Source organism: Triticum urartu, chromosome 3A (genome assembly GCF_056163025.1).
Source record: "Triticum urartu cultivar PI428250 chromosome 3A, HENAU_Tu73, whole genome shotgun sequence".
NCBI classification, from domain to species: Eukaryota; Viridiplantae; Streptophyta; class Magnoliopsida; order Poales; family Poaceae; genus Triticum; species Triticum urartu.
This window is the reverse complement of record NC_141875.1, coordinates 600,116,086-600,138,038: the sequence shown is the minus strand read 5'-3', so window position 1 is coordinate 600,138,038 and position 21,953 is coordinate 600,116,086.

Here is a 21,953-nt window from a genome sequence, read left to right as displayed (position 1 = left end):
ACGACGGGGTGGCGATGGTGATGATGAAGTTACCGGTGCAGGGCTTCGCTTAAGCACTACGACAATATAACTGAGGTGTGTAACTGTGGAGGGGGGCACCGCACACGGCCAAGAGAAGACTTGGTGTGTATTTGGGGTGCCCCCCTCCCACGTATATAAAGGAGGGGGGAGGACGAGGCCAGCCAAAGGGGGGCGCGCAAACTGTGGGGAGTCCTACTAGGACTCCCTAGTCCTAGTAGGATCCCCTCTCCTTTTTCCTTTTTCCGGAGAAATAAAGAGGGAAAGAGAGGAGGAGTAGGAGAGGGAAAGGGGGGCGCCACCCCCACCCCTTGTCCAAATCGGATTGGCAAGGGGGTGCGCGGGCCACCTCCTAGCCGGCCCTCTCTCTTCTCCACTAAGGCCCATGTTGGCCCATTAACTTCCCCGTGGGGTTCCGATAACCCTCGGTACTCCGAAACTTCCCGAAACCATTTCGGTGTCCGAATGCAACCTTCCAATATATGAATCTTTACCTCTCGACCATTTCGAGACTCTTCGTCATGTCCATGATCTCATCCGGGACTCCGAACAAACTTCGGTCATCAAATCACATAACTCATAATACAAATCGTCAGCAAACGTTAAGCGTGTGGACCCTACGGGTTCGAGAACTATGTAGACATGACTGAGCTTCTACGAAGATCTTTATCGGTCAAACGTTAATAACCAATAGCGGAATCTGGATGCTCATATTGGTTCCTACATATTCTACGAAGACCTTTATCGGTCAAACCGCGTAACAACATACGTTGTTCCCTTTGTCATCGGTATGTTACTTGCCCGAGATTCGATCGTCGGTATATTCATACCTAGTTCAATCTCATTACCGACAAGTCTATTTACTCCTTCCGTAATGCGTCATCTCGTAACTAACTCATTAGTCACATTGCTTGCAAGGCTCATAGTGATGTGCAATACCGAGAGGGCCCACAGATACCTCTCCCATACACGGAGTGACAAATCCTAATCTTGATCTATGTCAACTCAACAAACACCATCGGAGACACCTATAGAGCATCTTTATAATCACCCAGTTATGTTGTGACATTTGATAGCACACAAGGTGTTCCTCTGGTATTCGGGAGTTGCATAATCTCATAGTCAGAGGAACATGTATAAGTCATGAAGAAAGCAATAGCAATAAAACTAAACGATCATTATGCTAAGCTAACGGATGGGTCTGGTCCATCACATCATTCTCTAATGATGTGATCCTGTTCATCAAATGACAACACATGTCTATGGCTAGGAAACTTAACCATCTTTTATTAACGAGCTAGTCAAGTAGAGGCATACTAGGGACACTCTGTTTTGTCTATGTATTCACACATGTACTAAGTTTCCGGTTAATACAATTGTAGCATGAATAATAAAGATTTATCATGATATAAGGAAATACAAATAACAACTTTATTATTGCCTCTAGGGCATATTTCCTTTAGTCTCCCACTTGAACTAGAGTCAATAATCTAGATTTCATAGTAATGATTCTAACACCCATGGAGTCTTTGTGATGATCATGTTTTGCTCATGAGAGAGGCTTAGTCAACGGGTCTGCAACATTCAGATCCGTATGTATCTTGCAAATCTCTATGTGTCCCTCCTTGACTTGATTGCGGATGGAATTGAAGCGTCTCTTGATGTGTTTGGTTTTCTTGTGAAATCTGGATTCCTTCGCTAAGGCTATTGCTCCAGTATTGTCACAAAAGTTTTTCATTGGACCCAATTGTAACACCGAGTATGTAACTTGCCATATTTGTATTCCAACTCTTGCCATTTCCGGCACTAAGTTATGATATTTCCTCGTTGTTGGGTTTTCGTCTTCGTGTGCTTTTGTCTTTGTCATGCATCTCATATCATGTCATCATGTGCATTGCATTTGCATACGTGTTCGTCGCATGCATCCGAGCTTTTTCCCCGTTGTCCGTTTTGCATTCCGGCGCTCCTATGTCCTCCGGTGTCCCTTTCTACCTCTTTTCATGTGTGGAGGTTAAACGTTCTCGGATTGGACCGAGACTTGCCAAGCGGCCTTGGATTACTACCGGTAGACCGCCTGTCAAGTTTCGCGCCATTTGAACTTCGTTCGATACTCCAACGGTTAACCAAGGGACCAAAAAGGCCTCGTGTGTATTGCAGCCCAACACCCCTCGAAAGTGGCCCAAAACCCACCTGAACCCTCTCCATCACCTAGGTCGTTCGATCCGATCGCGTGGCCGCAAACCGTGCTCAATTTGGAGCCTCCTAGCTCCCTCTACCTATATATATAGACACTCCCCCGAAAATTCCGGATCCATTCCACCCCTATCCTAGATTCCTTCCTCTCCGCGCGCCGGACAACGTCCGGGCTGCGCCGGACAACCGCACCGCCGCCACTGCCGTTGCGACACGTGGCACCGCCCGGCCTCCTCCACCGCCAGCCCGCAAGGCCCGGGGCCGGCCCTCCCATGCCCACGTCTTCCCGCCGCCTGCGCCAGCCTACCGCTCTGCCACCGACGCGCCATCGCCGGCCACCGCCGGCTCGCCCTCGCCTCCCCTCGCCCAGTCGCCGCCGCCCCTTCTCTGCAGCCGGCCATCGTCCTCGCCGAGGCGCCGCGCTCCTCCGCCGTCCCCTCCGCCCGGATCTGGCGACGCGCCCAAGTCCCCAACCTCGCCGGCCCTCTTCTCCGGCGACCTCATCGAACTCCGGCCATCCTCGGGTTCCGTGTTGCTACAGTAACCCGATCTGAATCTAGATCTGAGGGTTGACTTTTGCCCTAACCCTAACATTTTTTATGCATTTTTCATCATGCTATACCTCTGCATCTGTGGTTCTGTTTCAGGCGTGTAGCATATCAAATTGTTCATCTCGACGAGTACTTCATTTCATCTCATTGCATCATGTTCATTGGAGCTCATCTTGATGCCCTAAATGCTGTTGCAAGAGTGCTAGTTTTTGTTAGTTTCAGATTCTTATCAGCAATTGGACATTTGTCATTTTTGCCATGATTGATGTGTGCCTCCTATGAACTTGAGTCCTACATGAGTTTTGAAGTATGCCATGCCATCTTTACAGGGGTGTATGCCATGTATTTTTGTGATCTCTGTGGTGACTAGCACAAGCATGCAAAGTAGTCCTCATAATGTTGCTGGTTTCAGGGACTTCGAAATCTTCTAAGTCATTTTCCTGATTATATATTTATGCCATGTGTTCTTGTTGCAACAGAGTGATCCATGACTCTTTTGAGCATGATCAGTAAGGATGTTTTGTAGATATTGTTGTGCTCTATCCATCCATGTCTTTGTTTGCAATTATGGAGCACCCTAGCTTGACTCAGTCGAGCTCAACTTTTGTTATAAAATGTTCCTAGCAGAATGTTTAAGTGTTAAGCATTTTTGCCGAGCTTGTTGTAGTTGATCCATTCATGCTATGATGTTGTTCTTGCCATGTTTAGCTTCTATGCCATGTCTACTGGCTGGGTGTATGCTTAGTTTGTCATGCAATGCCTTGTGCTGAGTGGATTAAGCTCATAAACATGCCTACTTAATATCTGTTTTGCCAAGTTCCAGTTTTCTACTTAGTCTGAATCTGTTAACGATAATTGTTATGTTCACATGGTTGCCATTGTATTTTTGTGATCCCTTTTGGCTTATGGTCAGTAAGGGACTTTTGTTGTATGCTTTGAGTAGCTTCATGCCATGCCTTGCTTTGCCATGATATGTTCCTATAGCATGTTGTTATCTTGCTCTAAACATTGCTTCCTGATGTTAAATTCCTGACTTGTTGTTATTTTCACCAAGTTTGTAACCTGATATCTTTTGCACTTTTGCCATGCTTGTATGAACCTGCTATTGAGTGAATTAGCCGTAGCTCAGTGTTCATATTTTGTCAAGCATCTTGAGTGGATCCCTGCCATGTATTTTGTTGCCATGTTAGAGTGCTTTAGCATGTTGTTCTTATTGCATTTAGATGGCCTCGTGCTGTTAATCGCAGATCGGTGCCATATTTGTTTTGCTTGTCATTTCCAAACCGTGCATCCGATTCCGGTGATCTTTATATCGATTTCGACCGAAATCAACTCCCCTTTCCAGTGGCACTATTGGTTTTCCAAGTTGAGGCCAGGTTCAATCTTTCCTTTCTGAAACATGCATATGCATCGCATATCACATCCCGCATATCATTACATGTTTTGCATCATGTTGCTTGTGCTTTGCACGTGGTTGATTGTGTCTCCCTTTGCTTGTGTACTTGCTTTGGGTAGAGCCGGGAGACGAGTACGTGATTGAGGAGCCCGTTGAGTACGCTTACGAGGATCAAGCTAACGTCAACTCGGAGAACTTTGCAGGCAAGATGACCATACCCTCGAAATCACTTCTATCTTTGCTTGCTAGATGCTCGCTCTTTTGCTATGCCTATGCTATGATACCTACCACTTGATTATCATGCCTCCCATATTTCCATATCAAACCTCTAACCCACCTTGTCCTAGCAAACCGTTGTTTGGCTATGTTACTGCTTTGCTCAGCCCCTCTTATAGCGTTTCTAGTTGCAGGTGAAGTTTGGAGTTTGTTCCTTGTTGGAACATGTTCATTATTGGGATATAATTATATTATCTTGTTTACTTAAATGCACCTATATACTTGGTGAAGGGTGGAAGGCTCGGTCTTATGCCTGGTGTTTTGTTCCACTCTTGCCGCCCTAGTTTCCGTCATACCGGTGTTATGTTTCTTGATTTTGCGTTGCTTACACGATTGGGTTATAATGGGAACCCCTTAACAGTTCGCCTTGAATAAAACTCCTCCAGCAAGGCCCAACCTTGGTTTTACCATTCGCCACCTAGCCTTTTTCCCTTGGGTTTCGCGGACTCAAGGGTCATCCTTATTTTAAACCCTCGAGCCAGTGCTTCTCTAAGTGTTGGTCCAAGCCAGAGCACCGTGCGGGGCCGTCCCTTGGCAACATGGGTTACGTTGGCTTCCATACGCTTAGCTTATCCGGTGTGCCCTGAGAACGAGATATGTGCAGCTCCTATCGGGATTTGTCAGCACAACGGGTGGTCTTGCCGGACTTGTTTTACCATTGTCGAGATGTCTTGTAACCGGGATTCCGAGTCTGATCGGATTTTCTTGGGAGAAGGAATATCCTTCGTTGGCCGTGAGAGCTTGTGATGGGCTAAGTTGGGACACCCCTGCAGGGATTTGAACTTTCAAAAGTCGTGCCCGCGGTTATGGCAGATGGGAATTTGTTAATGTCCGGTTGTAGAAAACCTTAAACTTAACTTAATTAAAATGAATCAACTGAGTGTGTGGCCGTGATGGTCTCTTTTCGGCGGATTCTGGGCAGAGAACACTGTCTCGAGTTATGCTTGAACGTAGGTTGTTCTAGGATCACTTCTTGATCATAGTTGTTCGACCGTGCCTTTGCCTTCTCTTCTCGCTCTCATTTGCATATGTTATCCACCATATATGCTAGTGCTTGCTGTAGCTCCACCTCATACCTTTTACCCTTCCTTTAAGCTTAAATAGTCTTGATCGCGAGGGTGTGAGATTGCTGAGTCCCCGTGACTCACAGATTACTTCAAAACCAGATGACGGGACCGATGATACCATTCTAGGAGATTCGACTAAGCTCAAGTGGGAGTTCGATGAGGAATCAGGACGATACTACGTTTCCTTTCCAGACAATTAGTAGTGGTGCCCAGTTGGGGCGATCGGGGACTTTGTTGCATTTGGGGTTGTTCTTTATTTTGGTTCCGTAGTCGGACCTTGATTGTATCTGGATGAATGTAATGATATTTATGCTATTGTGTGACGTGGCGAGTGTAAGCCAACTATGTACCTCTTTTCCTTATTCATTACATGGGTTGTTGTGAAGATTACCTCACTTGCGACATTGCTTACAATGCGGTTATGCCTCTAAGTCGTGCTTCGACACGTGGGAGATTTAGCCGCATAGTGGGCATTACAAGTTGGTAATCAGAGCCTTCCCCGACTTAGGAGCCCCCTGCTTGATCGAATCACTGCGTTGTTGAGTCTAGAAAAATGTTTTGAGTCATGTAGGATTATATATATCGGAGAGTAGGATTCTTTTTACTCCTCAGTCCCTTCGTCGCTCTGGTGAGGCATCCTGACGTAGAGTTTTGACTCTTCTCTTCTCAAATTTCACTAAAAAAATTTAGGATCACGCGGGTATCTTGGAATCGTTCCGATGGTTTTGTGACGAGAACATTGTTCTTGGTGCCTCCTGACATTTAGGGGTTGTGGCGGTGTCTCGGGGAGTTGAGCTCCGAGGTGTTGTCGTCACAATTTATCGTTGCAATTCTGGAATACCTGAGTTTCCCCGACATCGAAAATCTCTTTTATGCAGTTGTTGATGAGATAACCTCGACGCCACCCAGTACTGGGGCGGGAGTTCAGGAGTATCGCCATAACTCGTATAACGGATGCTTTTCGAAGGTTGAGGTAAATGATTTCCGAAGGTTTCTTGGTTATGTGTTGAAGGATGGATAGAGCTGGATGTAGAATTTGCTAGCTTTGGGTGAGATATTATGCTTCCCCTGTATCCCCAACACCTGATTGCATAACCGGGAGAATTCCGGGAGTTTTATAGGTGGGAATTCTTGTAGCTCTAGTATTTCTTCCGCGGATATTTGGTTTGTTATTGGGTAATCCTCACCAAGTATTTGTTCTTGTCCGTACCTTGTTGTTTTATTCTTCTACCTCTATCTAAGTGGCTTCTCAATTTATGGAAGTGTGACCATTTCAATTGGAATGCATTCGTTCATTTTGTTCGGATGTTAAGTCTATATGTTGCAATTTCGATCCATTTGATTCAGCTTGAATATATGTCTGTCAAGATGATAACAGATGTCACCCTCTTTAGGATGGCTCCTCCAACGCGTCAGAATCCTGAACCTCCACCTCCACCTCCGGAGGTATGGCAAGCTGTGATGGCCGCTACCAATGCCAACACGCAGCTGATCATGCAAATATTTCAAGAGCGCAACCAAGGGAATCAAGGCCATGACAACAATAAAAATCAGTTTGCTACACTCAACAAGTTCCTCGCTAACCAGCCAAAGACCTTCAGCAACTGTGTCGAGGCAACAGACGCTGATGATTGGCTCGTGGATATCTGCAAGCATTTCGAGTGCAGCAACGTCAGGCCTGAGGACTTTGTCAAGTTTGCCTCGTTCCAACTCAAAGACCAAGCTGCAGAATGGTATCAGCAATACAAAGATTCCAGAGGAGGTCATGTGATTACCTGGGAGGAATTCCGTCAAGACTTCAAAGCTCACCACATTCCTCAGAGTGTTGTTGAGAGGAAGCGTGACGAATTCTGCAACCTGAAGCAAGGCAGCTTGTCTGTTTACCATTATAACATCATGTTCCAGAAGCTCACTCGTTTTGCTAAGCAAGACGTCCCTGACGAGAAGAGCATGATTTATCAGTTCAGAGGTGGACTCAGAGAAGATCTCTAGCTAGCTCTCGTGCTTTTTGAGCCGCAGAAGTACGATGAGTTCTACAATTTGGCACTGAAACAAGAGACTGCTCAACTCAAGTGCGATGCTTCCAAGAAGTGAGTCAGAGATGCAACTCCTTCTTCCTCAACTCAAGTGGTAACTAAGCAGCAAAAGTATTGGTTGCCTCCTCCTCCTCCGTTCCGTCAGCCTTATCAGCAGAAGAGCAAAGGTGGCAATGGATCTTCCCACCCACCCAACCCAGGCTTTCAGAACAAGACTTCGTCTCACGCTCCAAGATCAAGTGCTCCGTATCACCGTCCGCTTTCAGAGGTCACGTGCAACAAGTGTCAGCAGAAGGGTCACTATGCCAACAAATGCTTCAATCAGAGGCGTCTTCCTCCTCCTCCTGTGAGATCTGCTAGCACCGCAGTGGTCAAGCATAATCCCAAGCATGCCAAGGTCAACTTGTTGAACGCAGCTCAGGCAGAGGACTCGTCAGATGTGATCATGGATAACCTTCCTGTTAATGATGTTCCTGCAAAAGTCCTTTTTGATACTGGTGCATCGCATTGTTTCATGTCCAGATCATTTGTTTCAAAGCATGACTTTGTTTCGGAAATGTTGGGTAAACCTACGGGACTGGTTTCTCCGGCAAAGTCTATGAGGGCTACCTCAATAGTCCCGGATGTTTCTATCATGATGGGCGACTTCAACTTTCTTTCTTCTCCAATGGTCCTTGGTAACTCGGATATTGATCTTATTCTCGGAATGGACTGGCTTTCTAAGCACAAGGCTCAGCATGATTGTGCTGCCAGGCATATTCAATTGACACATTCGTCTGAGGAAGTTATCGTCTTTGCCGCTCGTGATGATACCATTCGACTGTTTTCTCTCAATGAGAAGGGCGAGCTGGATGCCATCTCTCAGATTCTAGTTGTTTGTGAATATCAAGACGTCTTTCTAGAAGAGCTTCCAGAAATGCCTCCGCACCGGCCAGTTGAATTCATCATCGATCTTGAGCCTGGGATAGAACCTGTTTGCAAATGTCCTTACAAGCTTGGACCTGAAGAGTTGAAGGAGCTGAAGAAGCAACTCGATATTCAAGAGCGTATGGGTCTCATCCGACCAAGTTCTTCTCCATGGGGTTGTGGTGTTCTGTTCGTCAAGAAGAAGGATGGAAAGGACCGACTTTGTGTCGACTGCCGTCCATTGAACAAGAAGACCAAAAAGAACAAGTACCCACTTCCCAACATCAATGAGCTTTTCAAACAACTCAAAGGTGCTCAAGTTTTCTCCAAGCTCGATCTCCGTATGGGCTATCATCAGATTCGCATTCGTGAAGAAGATATCCCCAAGACAGCATTCAGAACAAGCTATGGTTCATATGAATACACTGTCATGTCTTTTGGCTTCGTCAACGCTCCTCCAACATTCTCTCGCATGATGAACTTCATCTTCAATGCCTACACAAATGACTTCATCTTGGTCTACCTCGATGACATTTTGGTCTTTTACAAGAACAAGGAGGATCATGCCAAGCACTTGAGTTTGGTGCTGGATAAACTCAGAGAACATCAGTTCTATGCGAAGTTTTCAAAGTGCGAGTTTTGGCTCGATGAGGTTCTCTACCTCGGGCATATCATCTCCGCCAAGGGCATAGCTGTTAATCCTGAGAAGGTGCCTGCAATTGTGAATTGGAAACCACCTCATAACATGAAGCAACTCTGCAGCTTCCTTGGGCTCGCAAGCTATTGTCGAAGGTTCGTCGAGAACTTCTCAAAGATCGTGAAGCCTCATTCCAACCTCCTGCAGAAGCATGTGAAGTATGTCTAGTCTCCGGAATGTGACATCGCTTTCAACACCCTGAAAGAGAAACTAGTCACTGCTCCAGTTCTGACTCCTCCTGATGAATCCAAACCGTTTGAGGTCTTCTGTGATACTTCCCTTCAAGGTCTTGGGGCAGTGTTGATGCAAGAGAAGAAAGTTGTGGCCTATACCTCTCGCCAGTTGAAGCCAAATGAAAAGAACTACCCCACTCATGACCTCGAGTTGGCGCCAGTTGTCCATGCTCTTTTAACTTAGAGACATCTCTTATTGGGAAGAAAAATGGACATATTCACTGATCACAAGAGTCTCAAGTACATCTTCACTCATCCCAACCTCAACCTCAGGCAGACTCGTTGGGTCGAAATGATTCAAGAGTATAATCCGAGTATCGAATATACTCCAGGCAAGGCCAATGTAATTGCTGACGCATTGAGCAGGAAGGCTTACTGCAACAGTTTGATTCTCAAGCCTTACCAACCAGAGCTTTGTGAAGCTTTCCGCAAACTCAATCTTCAGTTTGTTCCTCAAGGTTTCCTCGCCAACCTCCAAGTCTCTCCTACTTTGGAAGATCAGATTCGCGAGGCTTAACTTCTTGATGCTATGGTGAAGAAGGTGAAGATTGGGATTGCCAAGAGTCAACCCAAGTACAAGTGCTATCGTCTTGATGACAAGGATACTCTATTCTTCGAGGATCACATTGTTGTGCCTAAAGGTGACCTTCATAAAGTCATTATGAATGAGGCTCACAATTCACTCCTCTCTATTCACCCTAGAAGTACAAAGATGTACCATGACCTCAAGCAGTCGTATTGGTGGACTCGAATGAAGCACGAGATTGCTCAGTTCGTGAATGAATGTGATGTCTGCAGAGGAGTTAAAGCAGAAGACCATCAACCAGCTGGTCTCCTCCAACCTCTTGCCATCCCAAAATGGAAGTTTGACCATATTGAGATGGACTTCATGACTGGATTTCCAAAGTCCAAGCGTGGCAATGATGCTATCTTCGTTGTCATCGACAAGCTCACCAAAGTGGCTCATTTTCTTCCTATCAAAGAATCTATCACAACAACTCAGTTGGCAGAGCTATATACCTCCAGGATTGTCTCTCTGCACGGCATTCCGTAGTTGATATCTTCAGATCATGGCAGCATATTCACCTCCAAGTTTTGGGATTCTTTTCAGAAGGCCATGAGCACCAACATTCGCTTTAGCACAGCTTTTCATCCTCAAACCAGTGGCCAAGTCGAGCGAGTCAACCAGATTCTTGAAGATATGCTCAGGGCATGTGTCATCTCTCTCGGTATGAAGTCGGAAGATTGTCTTCCATACGCCGAGTTCTCCTACAACAACAACTTCCAAGCGAGTTCGGGGAAGGCCCCATTCCAGATTCTCTATTGCAGGAAGTGCCGTACTCCTCTTAACTGGTCAGAGACTGGTGAACGTCAACTTCTTGGCAATGACTTGATCACAGAGGTTGAAGAAATGTGCAAAGTCATTCGTGAAAATCACAAAGCCGCGCAATCATGCTAGAAGAGTTACTATGATAGCAAGCATCGTGACTTGGCTTTCGAGATCGGAGACCATGTCTACCTCCGGGTCTCTCCAATGAAAGGTACTCGTCGCTTCGGTATCAAAGGGAAGCTTGCCCCTAGATATGTGGGTCCCTTCAAGATCATTGGCAAAAGAGGTTATCTTGCTTATCAACTTGAGCTTCCATCCAACTTTGCAAATGTGCACGACGTGTTTCACGTGTCTCAACTCCGCAAGTGTTTCAAGACTCCTGACCGCACCATCAACTTTGAAGAGATAGATCTCCAAGAAGACCTGTCTTATCATGAGCACCCCATTGCTATTCTTGAAGAAACTGAGCGCAAGACTCGCAAAAAGTCTATCAAATTCCTTAAAGTCAAGTGGTCACATCATTCCGACCGTGAAGCCACCTGGGAACGCGAGGACCACCTCCGTTCTGAGTACCCGGAGTTCTTCCAGTCCTAGATCTCGGGACGAGATCCTTTCGTAGTGGTGGAGTGTTGTAACACCCCGTATGTAACTTGCCATATTTGTATTCCAACTCTTGCCATTTACGGCACTAAGTTATGATATTTCCTCGTTGTTGGGTTTTCGTCTTCATGTGCTTTTGTCTTTGTCATGCATCTCATTTCATGTCATCATGTGCATTGCATTTGCATACATGTTCGTCTCATGCATCCGAGCTTTTTCCCCGTTGTCCGTTTTGCATTCCGGCGCTCCTATGTTCTCCGGTGTCCCTTTCTACATATTTTCGTGTGTGGAGGTTAAACGTTCTCAGATTGTACCAAGACTTGCCAAGCGGCCTTGGTTTACTACCGGTAGACCGCCTGTCAAGTTTCGTGCCATTTGGACTTCGTTCGATACTCCAATGGTTAACCGAGGGACTAAAAAGGCCTTGTGTGTGTTGCAGCCCAACACCCCTCCAAAGTGGCCCAAAACCCACCTCAACCCTCTCCATCATCTAGGTCATTCGATCACGATCACGTGGCCGCAAACCGTGCTCAATTTGGAGCCTCCTAGCTCCCTCTACCTATATATATAGACACTCCCCCGAAAATTCCGGATCCATTCCACCCCTAACCTAGCCCCCTTCCTCTCCGCGCGCCGGACAACGTCCGGGCCGCGGCGGACAACCGCACCGCCGCCACTCCCATCGCGACACGTGGCACCGCCCGGCCTCCTCCGCCGCCAGCCTGCGAGGCCCGGTGCGGGCCCTCCCCGGCCCGCGTCTTCCCGCCGCCCGCGCCCGCGCGAGGAGCCGCGCCGCCCGCGCCGGCCTGCCGCTCCGCCGCAGACGCGCCATCGCCGGCCACCTCCGCCTCGCCCTCCCCTCCCCTCGCCCGATGGCCGCGCTCCTCCGCCGTCCACTCCGCCTGGATCCGGCGACGCGCCCAAGTCCCCAACCTCGCCGGCCCTCTTCTCCGGCGACCTCGTCGAACTCCGTCCATCCTCGGGTTCCGTGTTGCTACAGTACCCCAATTCGGATCCAGATCTGAGGGTTGACTTTTGCCCTAACCCTATCATTTTTTATGCATTTTTCATCATGCTATATCTCTACATCCGTGGCTCCGTTTCGGGTGTGTAGCATATCAAATTGTTCGTCTCGACGAGTACTTCATTTCATCTCATTGCATCATGTTCATTTGAGCTCATCTTGATGCCCTAAATTCTGTTGCAAGAGTGCTAGTTTTCTGTTAGTTTCAGATTCTTATCAGCAATTGGACATTTGTCATTTTTGCTATGATTGATGTGTGCCTCCTATGAACTTGAGTCCTACATGAGTTTTGAAGTATGCCATGCCATCTTTACAGGGGTGTATGCCATGTATTTTTGTGATCTCTGTGGTGACTAGAACAAGCATGCAAAGTAGCCCTTGTAATGTTGCTGATTTCAGGGAGAAATCTTCTAAGTCATTTTCTTGATTATATTTTTATGCCATGTGTTCTTGTTGCTGCAGAGTGATCCATGCCTCTTTTGAGCATGATCAGTAAGGATGTTTTGTAGATATTGTTGTGCTCTATCCATCCATGTATTTGTTTGCAATTATGGAGCACCCTAGCTTTACTCAATCGAGCTCAACCTTTGCTATAAAATGTTCCTGGCAGAATGTTTACGTGTTAAGCATTTTTGCCGAGCTTGTTGTAGTTGATCCATTCATGCTATGAGGCTGTTCTTCCCATGTTTAGCTTCTATGCCATGTCTACTTGCTGGGTGTATGCTTAGTTTGTCATGCAATGCCTTGTGGTGAGTGCATCGAGCTCGTAAACATGCCTACTTAATATCTGTTTTGCCATGTTCCAGTTTTCTACTTAGTCTGAATCTGTTAACGATAATTGCTATGTTCACATGGTTGCCATTGTATTTTTGTGATCCCTTTTGGCTTATGGTCAGTAAGGGACTTTTGTTGTATGCTTTGAGTAGCTTCATGCCATGCCTTGCTTTGCCATGATATGTTCCTGTAGTATGTTGTTATCTTTCTCTAAACATTGCTTCCTGATGTTAAATTCTTGACTTGTTATTTTCACCAAGTCTGTAACCTGATACCTTTTGCACTTTTGACATGCTTGTTTGAACCTGCTATTGAGTGAATTAGCCATAGCTTAGTGTTCATCTTTTGTCAAGCATCTTGAGTGGGTCCCTTCGATGTATTTTGTTGCCATGTTAGAGTGCTGTAGCATGTTGTTCTTGTTGCATTTAGATGGCCTCGTGCTGTTAATCGCAGATCGGTGCCATATTTGTTTTGCTTGTCATTTCCAAACCGTGCATCCGATTCCGGTGATCTTTATATCGATTTCGACCGAAATCAACTCCCCTTTCCAGTGGCACTCTTGGTTTTCCAAGTTGACGCCAGGTTCAATCTTTCCTTTCTGAAACATGCATATGCATCGCATATCACATCCCGCATATCATGCCATGTTTTGCATCATGTTGCTTGTGCATTGCACGTGGTTGATTGTGTCTCCCTTTGTTTGTGTTCTTCCTTTGGGTAGAGCCGGGAGACGAGTACGTGATCGAGGAGCCCGTTGAGTATGCTTACGAGGGTCAAGCTAACGTCAACTCGGAGAACTTTGCAGGCAAGATGACCATACCCTCGAAATCACTTCTATCTTTGCTAGCTAGATGCTCGCTCTTTTGCTATGCCTATGCTACGATACCTACCACTTGCTTATCATGCCTCCCATATTGCCATGTCAAACCTCTAATCCACCTTGTCCTAGCAAACCGTTGTTTGGCTATGTTACCGCTTTGCTCAGCCCCTCTTATAGCATTGCTAGTTGCAGGTGAAGTTTGGAGTTTGTTCCTTGTTGGGACATGTTCATTGTTGGGATATCATTATATTATCTTGTTTACTTAAATGCACCTATATACTTGGTAAAGGCTGGAAGGCTCGGTCTTATGCCTGGTGTTTTGTTCCACTCTTGCCGCCCTAGTTTCCTTCATACCGGTGTTATGTTCCTTGATTTTGCGTTCCTTACACGGTTGGGTTATAATGGGAACCCCTTGACAGTTCGCCTTGAATAAAACTCCTCCAGCAAGGCCCAACCTTGGTTTTACCATTCGCCACCTAGCCTTTTTCCCTTGGGTTTCGCGGACTCAAGGGTCATCCTTATTTTAAACCCTCGGGCCAGTGCTTCTCTAAGTGTTGGTCCAACCCAAAGCATCGTGCGGGGCCGTCCCTTGCCAACTTGGGTTACATTGGCTTTCGAACGCTTAGCTTATCCGGTGTGCCCTGAGAACGAGATATGTGCAGCTCCTATCGGGATTTGTCGGCACAACGGGTGGTCTTGCTAGACTTGTTTTACCATTGTCGAGATGTCTTGTAACTGGGATTCCGAGTCTGATCTGATTGTCTTGTGAGAAGGAATATCCTTCGTTGGCCGTGAGAGCTTGTGATGGGCTAAGTTGGGACACCCCTGCAGGGATTTGAACTTTCGAAAGCCGTGCCCGCAGTTATGGGCAGATGGGAATTTGTTAATGTCCGGTTGTAGAAAACCTTAAACTTAACTTAATTAAAATGAATCAACTGAGTGTGTGGCCGTGATGGTCTCTTTATGGCGGAGTCCGGGAAGAGAACACGGTCTCGAGTTATGCTTGAACGTAGGTTGTTCTAGGATCACTTCTTGATCATAGTTGTTCGACTATGCCTTCGCCTTCTCTTCTCGCTCTCATTTGCGTATGTTAGCCACCATATATGCTAGTGCTTGCTGTAGCTCCACCTCATACCTTTTACCCTTCCTTTAAGCTTAAATAGTCTTGATCGCAAGGGTGTGAGATTGCTGAGTCCCCGTGACTCACAGATTACTTCAAAACCAGATTACAGGACCGATGATACCATTCCAGGAGATTTGACTGAGCTCAAGTGGGAGGTCGATGAGGACTCAGGACGATACTACGTTTCCTTTCCAGACGATCAGTAGTGGTGCCCAGTTGCTGCGATCGGGGACTTTGTTGCATTTGGGGTTGTTCTTTATTTTGGTTCCGTAGTCGGACCTTGGTTGTATCTGGATGAATGTAATGAGATTTATGCTATTGTGTGACGTGGCGAGTGTAAGCCAACTATGTACCTCTTTTCCTTATTCATTACATGGGTTGTTGTGAAAATTACCTCACTTGCGACATTGCTTACAATGCGGTTATGCCTCTAAGTCATGCTTCGACACGTGGGAGATATAAACGCATCGTGGGCATTACACCAATGCACTAGGTATTACATCTAGATCGGATATGTAATCCTTCATCTAGACTACTTCATCTTGATGCCCAATATGTAAGCAGCTTCACCGAGGTCTTTCATTGAAAAATTCTTATTCAAGTATCCTTTTATGCTATCCAGAAATTCTGTATTATTTCCAATCAACAATATGTCATCCACATATAATATTAGAAATGCTACAGAGCTCCCACTAACTTTCTTGTAAATATACGCTTCTCCAAGAGTCTGTATAAAACCATATGCTTTGATCACACTATCAAAGTGTATATTCCAACTCCGAGAGGCTTGCACCAGTCCATAAATGGATCGCTGGAGCTTGCACACTTTGTTAGCACCTTTTGGATCGACAAAACCCTCTGGTTGCATCATATAAAACTCTTATTTAAGATATCCATTAAGGAATGCAGTTTTGACATGCATTTGCCAAATTTCGTAATCATAAAATGTGGCAATTGCTAACATGATTTAGACAGACTTAAGCATCACTACAAGTGAGAAGGTTTCATAGTAGTGAACTCCTTGAACATGTCAAAAACCTTTCGCAACAAGTCGAGCTTTGTAGACAATAACATTACCGTCAGCGTAAGTCTTTTTCTTGAAGATCCATTTATTCTCTATGGCTTGCCGATCATTGTGCAAGTCAACCAAAGTCCACACTTTGTTCTCATACATGGACCCCATCTCAGATTTCATGGCCTCAAGCCATTTCACGGAATATGGGCTCATCATCGCTTTCTCATAGTTCTTAGCTTCATCATGGCCAAGTAACATGACCTCCAGAAAAGGATTACTGTACCAATCTGGTGCGGATTGTACTCTGATTGACCTACGAGGTTTGGTAGTAACTCGATCTAAAGTTTCATGATCATCATCATTAGCTTCCTCACTAATTGGTGTAGGAATCACTGGAACTGATTTCTGTGATGGACTACTTTCCAATTCGGGAGAATGTACAATTACCTCATCAAGTTCTACTTTCCTCCCACTCACTTCTTTCGAGAGAAACTCCTTCTCTATAAAGGATCCATTTTTAGCAACGAATATCTTGCCTTTGGATCTGCAATAGAAGGTGTACCCAACAGTCTCCTTTGGGTATCCTATGAAGACACATTTCTCCGATTTGGGTTCGAGCTTATTAGGTTGAATCTTTTCACATAAGCATCTCAGCCCCAAACTTTAAGAAACGGCAGCTTAGGTTTCTGGCCAAACCACAGTTCATATGGTGTCGTCTCAATGGATTTAGATGGTGCCCGATTTAACGTGAATGCAGCCGTCTCTAAAGCATAACCCCAAAATAATAGCGGTAAATAAATAAGAGACATCATAGATCGCACCATATCTAATAAAGTACGGTTACGACGTTCGGACACACCATTACGCTATGGTGTTCCAGGTGGCGTGAGTTGCGAACTATTCCACATTGTTTGAAATGAAGACCAAACTCATAACTCAAATATTCACCTCCACGATCATATCATAGAAACTTCATTTTTCTTGTTACGATGATTTTCCACTTCACTCTAAAATTCTTTGAACTTTTCAAATGTTTCAGACTTACGTTTCATCAAGTAGATATACCCATATCTACTCAAATCATTTGTGAAAGTAAAAAAATAACGATACCCACCGCGAGCTTCAACACTCATCGGACCACATACATCAGTATGTATTATTTCCAATAAATCAGTTGCTCGCTCCATTGTTCCGGAGAACAGAGTCTTAGTCATCTTGCCCATAAGGCATGGTTCGCAAGCATCAAGTGATTCATAATCAAGTGATTCCAAAAGCCCCTCAGCATGGAGTTTCTTCATGCGCTTTACACCAATATGACCTAAACATCAGTGCCACAAATAAGTTGCACTATCATTATTAACCTTGCATGTTTTGGTTTCAATATTATGAATATGTGTATCACTACAATCAAGATTCAACAAAAATAGATCGCTCATCAAGGGTGCATGACCATAAAAGATATTACTCATATAAATAGAACAACCATTATTCTCTGATTTAAATGAATAAACGTCTTGCATCAAACAAGATCCACATATGATGTCCATGCTCAACGCTGGCACCAAATAACAATTAGTTAGGTCTAAAACTAATCCCGATGGTAGATGTAGAGGTAGCGTGCTGATGGCGATCACATCGACTTTGGAACCATTTCCCACGCGCATCGTCACCTCGTCCTTAGCCAATCTCTGTTTAATCTGTAGCCCCTGTTTCAAGTTGCAAATATGAGCAACAGAACCAGTATCAAATATCCAGGCGCTATTACGAGCATTAGTAAGGTACACATCAATAACATGTATATCAAATATACCTTTCACTTTGCCATCCTTCTTATCCGCAAAATACTTGGGCCAGTTCCGCTTCTAGTGACCAGTTGATAACCCACAAGTATAGGGGATCGCAATAGTTTTCGAGGATAGAATATTCAACCCAAATTTATTGATTCGACACAAGGGGAGCCAAAGAATATTCTCAAGTATTAGCAGCTGAGTTGTCAATTCAACCACACCTGGAAACTTTGTATCTGCAACAAAGTATTTACTAGCAAAGTAATATGATAGTAGTGGTAACGGTAGCAAAAAGTAACAGTAGTAAAAGCAATGTTTTTGGTATTTTGTAATGATGATAGCAATAGCAACGGAAAAGTAAATATGCGGAGAACAATATATGGAAAGCTCGTAGGCAATGGATAGGTGATGGAGAATTATGCTGGATGTGGTTCATCATGTAACAGTCATAACCTAGGGTGACACAAAACTAGCTCTAGTTCATCAATGTAATGTAGGCATGTATTCCGAATATAGTCATACGAGCTTATGGAAAAGAACTTGCATGACATCTTTTGTCCTACCCTCCCGTGGCAGCGGGGTCATTACGGAAACTAAGGGATATTAAGGCCTCCTTTTAATAGAGTACCGGAACAAAGCATTAACACATAGTGAATACATGAACTCCTCAAACTACGGACATCACCGGTAAGTATCCCGATTATTGTCACTTCGGGGTTAACGGATCATAACACATAATAGGTGACTATAGACTTGCAAGATAGGATCAAGAACTCTCATATATTGATGAAAACATAATAGGTTCAGATCTGAAATCATGGCACTCGGGCCCTAGTGACAAGCATTAAGCATAGCAAAGTCATAGCAACATCAATCTCAAAACATAGTGGATACTAGGGATCAAACGCTAACAAAACTAACTCGATTCCGTGATAGATCCCATCCAACCCATCACCGTCCAGCAGGCCTACGATGGAATTACTCACGCACGGCGGTGAGCATCATGAAATTGGTGATGGAGGATGGTTGATGATGACGATGGCAATGGATTCCCCTCTCCGGAGCCTCGAACGGACTCCGGATCAGCCCTCCCGAGAGGTTTTAGGGCTTGGCGGCGGCTCCGTATCGTAAAACATGATGAAATCTTCTCTCTGATTTTTTTCTCCCCGAAACACAATATATAGAGTTGGAGTTGGAGTCGGAGGAGTTGGAGTTGGAGTCGAAGGAGCTCCAGGGGGGCCACGAGGTAGGGGGCGCGCCCTAGGGCGGCAGGCGCCCCCCCACCCTCGTGGAGAGGTGGTGGCCCCCCTGGCCTTCATCTTTTGCAGGTATTTTTTGTATTTTCCAAAAAGTTGCTCCGTGAAGTTTCAGGTCATTCCGAGAACTTTTGTTTCTGCACATAAATAACACCATGGTAATTCTGCTGAAAACAGCGTCAGTCCGGGTTAGTTCCATTCAAATCATGCAAGTTAGAGTCCAAAACAAGGGCAGAAGTGTTTGGAAAAGTAGATACGACGGAGACGTATCAACTCCCCCAAGCTTAAACCTTTGCTTGTCCTCAAGCAATTCAGTTGACAAACTGAAAGTGATAAAGAAAAACTTTTACAAACTCTGCTTGCTATTGTTGTTGTAAATATGTAAAGCCAGCATTCAAGTTTTCCGCAAAGATTATGAACTAACCATATTCACAATAACATTTAGGTCTCATGTTTACTCATATCAATGGCATAATCAACTAGTGAGCAATAATAATAAACCTCGGATGACAGCACTTTCTCAAAATAATCATGGTATGATATAACAAGATGGTATCTCTCTAGCCCTTTCTGAGACCGCAAAACATAAATGCAGAGCACCTTTAAAGATCAAGGACTGACTAGACATTGTAATTCATGGTAAAAGAGATCCAGTCAAGTCATACCCAATGTAAACTAACAATAATGAATGCAAATGACAACAGTGCTCTCCAACTGGTGCTTTTTAATAAGAGGATGATGACTCAGCACAAAAGTAAATAGATAGGCCCTTCGCAGAGGGAAGCAGGGATTTGTAGAGGTGCCAGAGCTCGATTTAGAAATAGAGATGAATAATATTTTGAGCGGTATACTTTCATTGTCAACATAAAAACCAAGAGATGGCGATATCTTCCATGCTACACACATTATAGGCGGTTCCCAAACAGAATGGAAAAGTTTATACTCCCCCTTCCACCAACAAGCATCAATCCATGGCTTGCTCGAAACAACGAGTGCCTCCAACTAACAAAATTCTCAGGGGGAGTTTTGTTTGCAATTATTTTGATTTGATTTTCATAAAGCATGGGACTGGGCATCCCGGTGACCAGCCACTTTCTCATGAGTGAGGAGCGGAGTCCACTCCTCTTGAGAATAACCCGCCTAACATGGAAGATACGGACAGCCCTAGTTGATACATGAGCTATTCCAGCATACAAAACAAGATATTTATTTGAAGGTTTAGAGTTTGGCACATACAAATTTACTTGGAACGGCAGTTAGATACCGTATATAGGTAGGTATGGTGGACTCATGTGGAATAACTTTGGGGATTAAGAGATTGGATGCACAAGCAATATTCCCACTTAGTACAGGTGAAGGCTAGCAAAAGACTGGGAAGCGACCAGCTAGAGAGCGGCAACAGTCATGAACATGCATTAAAATTAATCAACACCGAATGCAAACATGAGTAGGATATAATCCACCATGAACATAAATATCGTGAAGGCTAGGTTGATTTTGTTTCAACTACATGCGTGAACATGCGCCAAGTCAAGTCACTTAAATCATTCAGAGGAGGACACCACCCTATCATACCACATCACAACCATTTTAATAGCATGTTGGCACGCAAGGTAAACCATTATAAGCTCCTAGCTAATCAAGCATGGCACAAGAACTATGATCTCTAGTTGTCATTGCAAACATGTTTATTCATAATAGGCCGAATCAAGAGTGATGAACTAATCATATTTACAAAAACAAAAGAGGTCGAGTTCACACCAGCTTTTCTCATCTCAGTAAGTTCATCATATATCATCATAATTGCCTTTCACTTGCACGACCGAACGATGTGAATAATAATAATTGTGCATGTGCATTGGACTAAGCTGGAATCTGCAAGCATTCAATAAACAGGAGAAGACAAGGCAATATGGGCTCTTTCGTCAGATCAACAATTATGCATATAAGAGCCACTTCAACAATTTAATCATGGTCTTCTCCTATCGACCTCCAAAGAAAAGAAAAGAAATAAAACTATTTACATGGGAGAGCTCCCAACAAGTAAAAGAAGAACAGGAAATCTTTTGGGGTTTTCTTTTTAATTACTGCTAAAAGCATGGAAAATAAAGTTATTAAAAGCTACAACTATTTTTTTGGTTTTTCTTAAGGTTTATTAAACACACAAAAAGAAAGCATAAAAAGGAAAGTAAAGTAGCATGGATGATACAATGAATAAGTATGAGCACCAACATCTAGCAATGAGTGTGTGAACATAAATGTAATGTCGGTGGGAAATACGTACTCCCCCAAGCTTAGGCTTTTGGCCTAAGTTGGTCTATGGCCACGGCTGGCCTGGCCGATATCCATAGTAATAGTTGGGGTCGTACTACGAAGAAGAAGACTCCGATTGCCACTGGTTGGCAATCATCTCCGGATCCCACTGGTAATTAGACTGTCGTGGAGGATCAACTTGTGGTTTCGGCTCTGGCTCTGTGGCTGATGTAGGGTTCCGATAGGCGTGAATAGCCTCTAACGAAACAAGGTACTGGCCTGAAGATAAATCAAACAAGGAAGGAGCAGGCAGGGTACTAGTCTCAGGATGATGTTTATCAAAGAACAATTTGTATTTAACCTCTCCTTCCCTATTCTTAACAATAAAATCATGTGCCACCATACACTTATAATCTAAATAAACACGAGGCAGCACTTTTTCTTCCTTCCCATAATGCCTAATGGGTATATTAAAATGTGCAGCTAGGCGTGAAGCATAGATGCCTCCAAAGATGGGGCCCTTTGTACGGTTCAGACTTAACCGTTTAGCAATAATGCCGCCCATACTAACAGAGTTATCACTGAATAAACCGTGGAG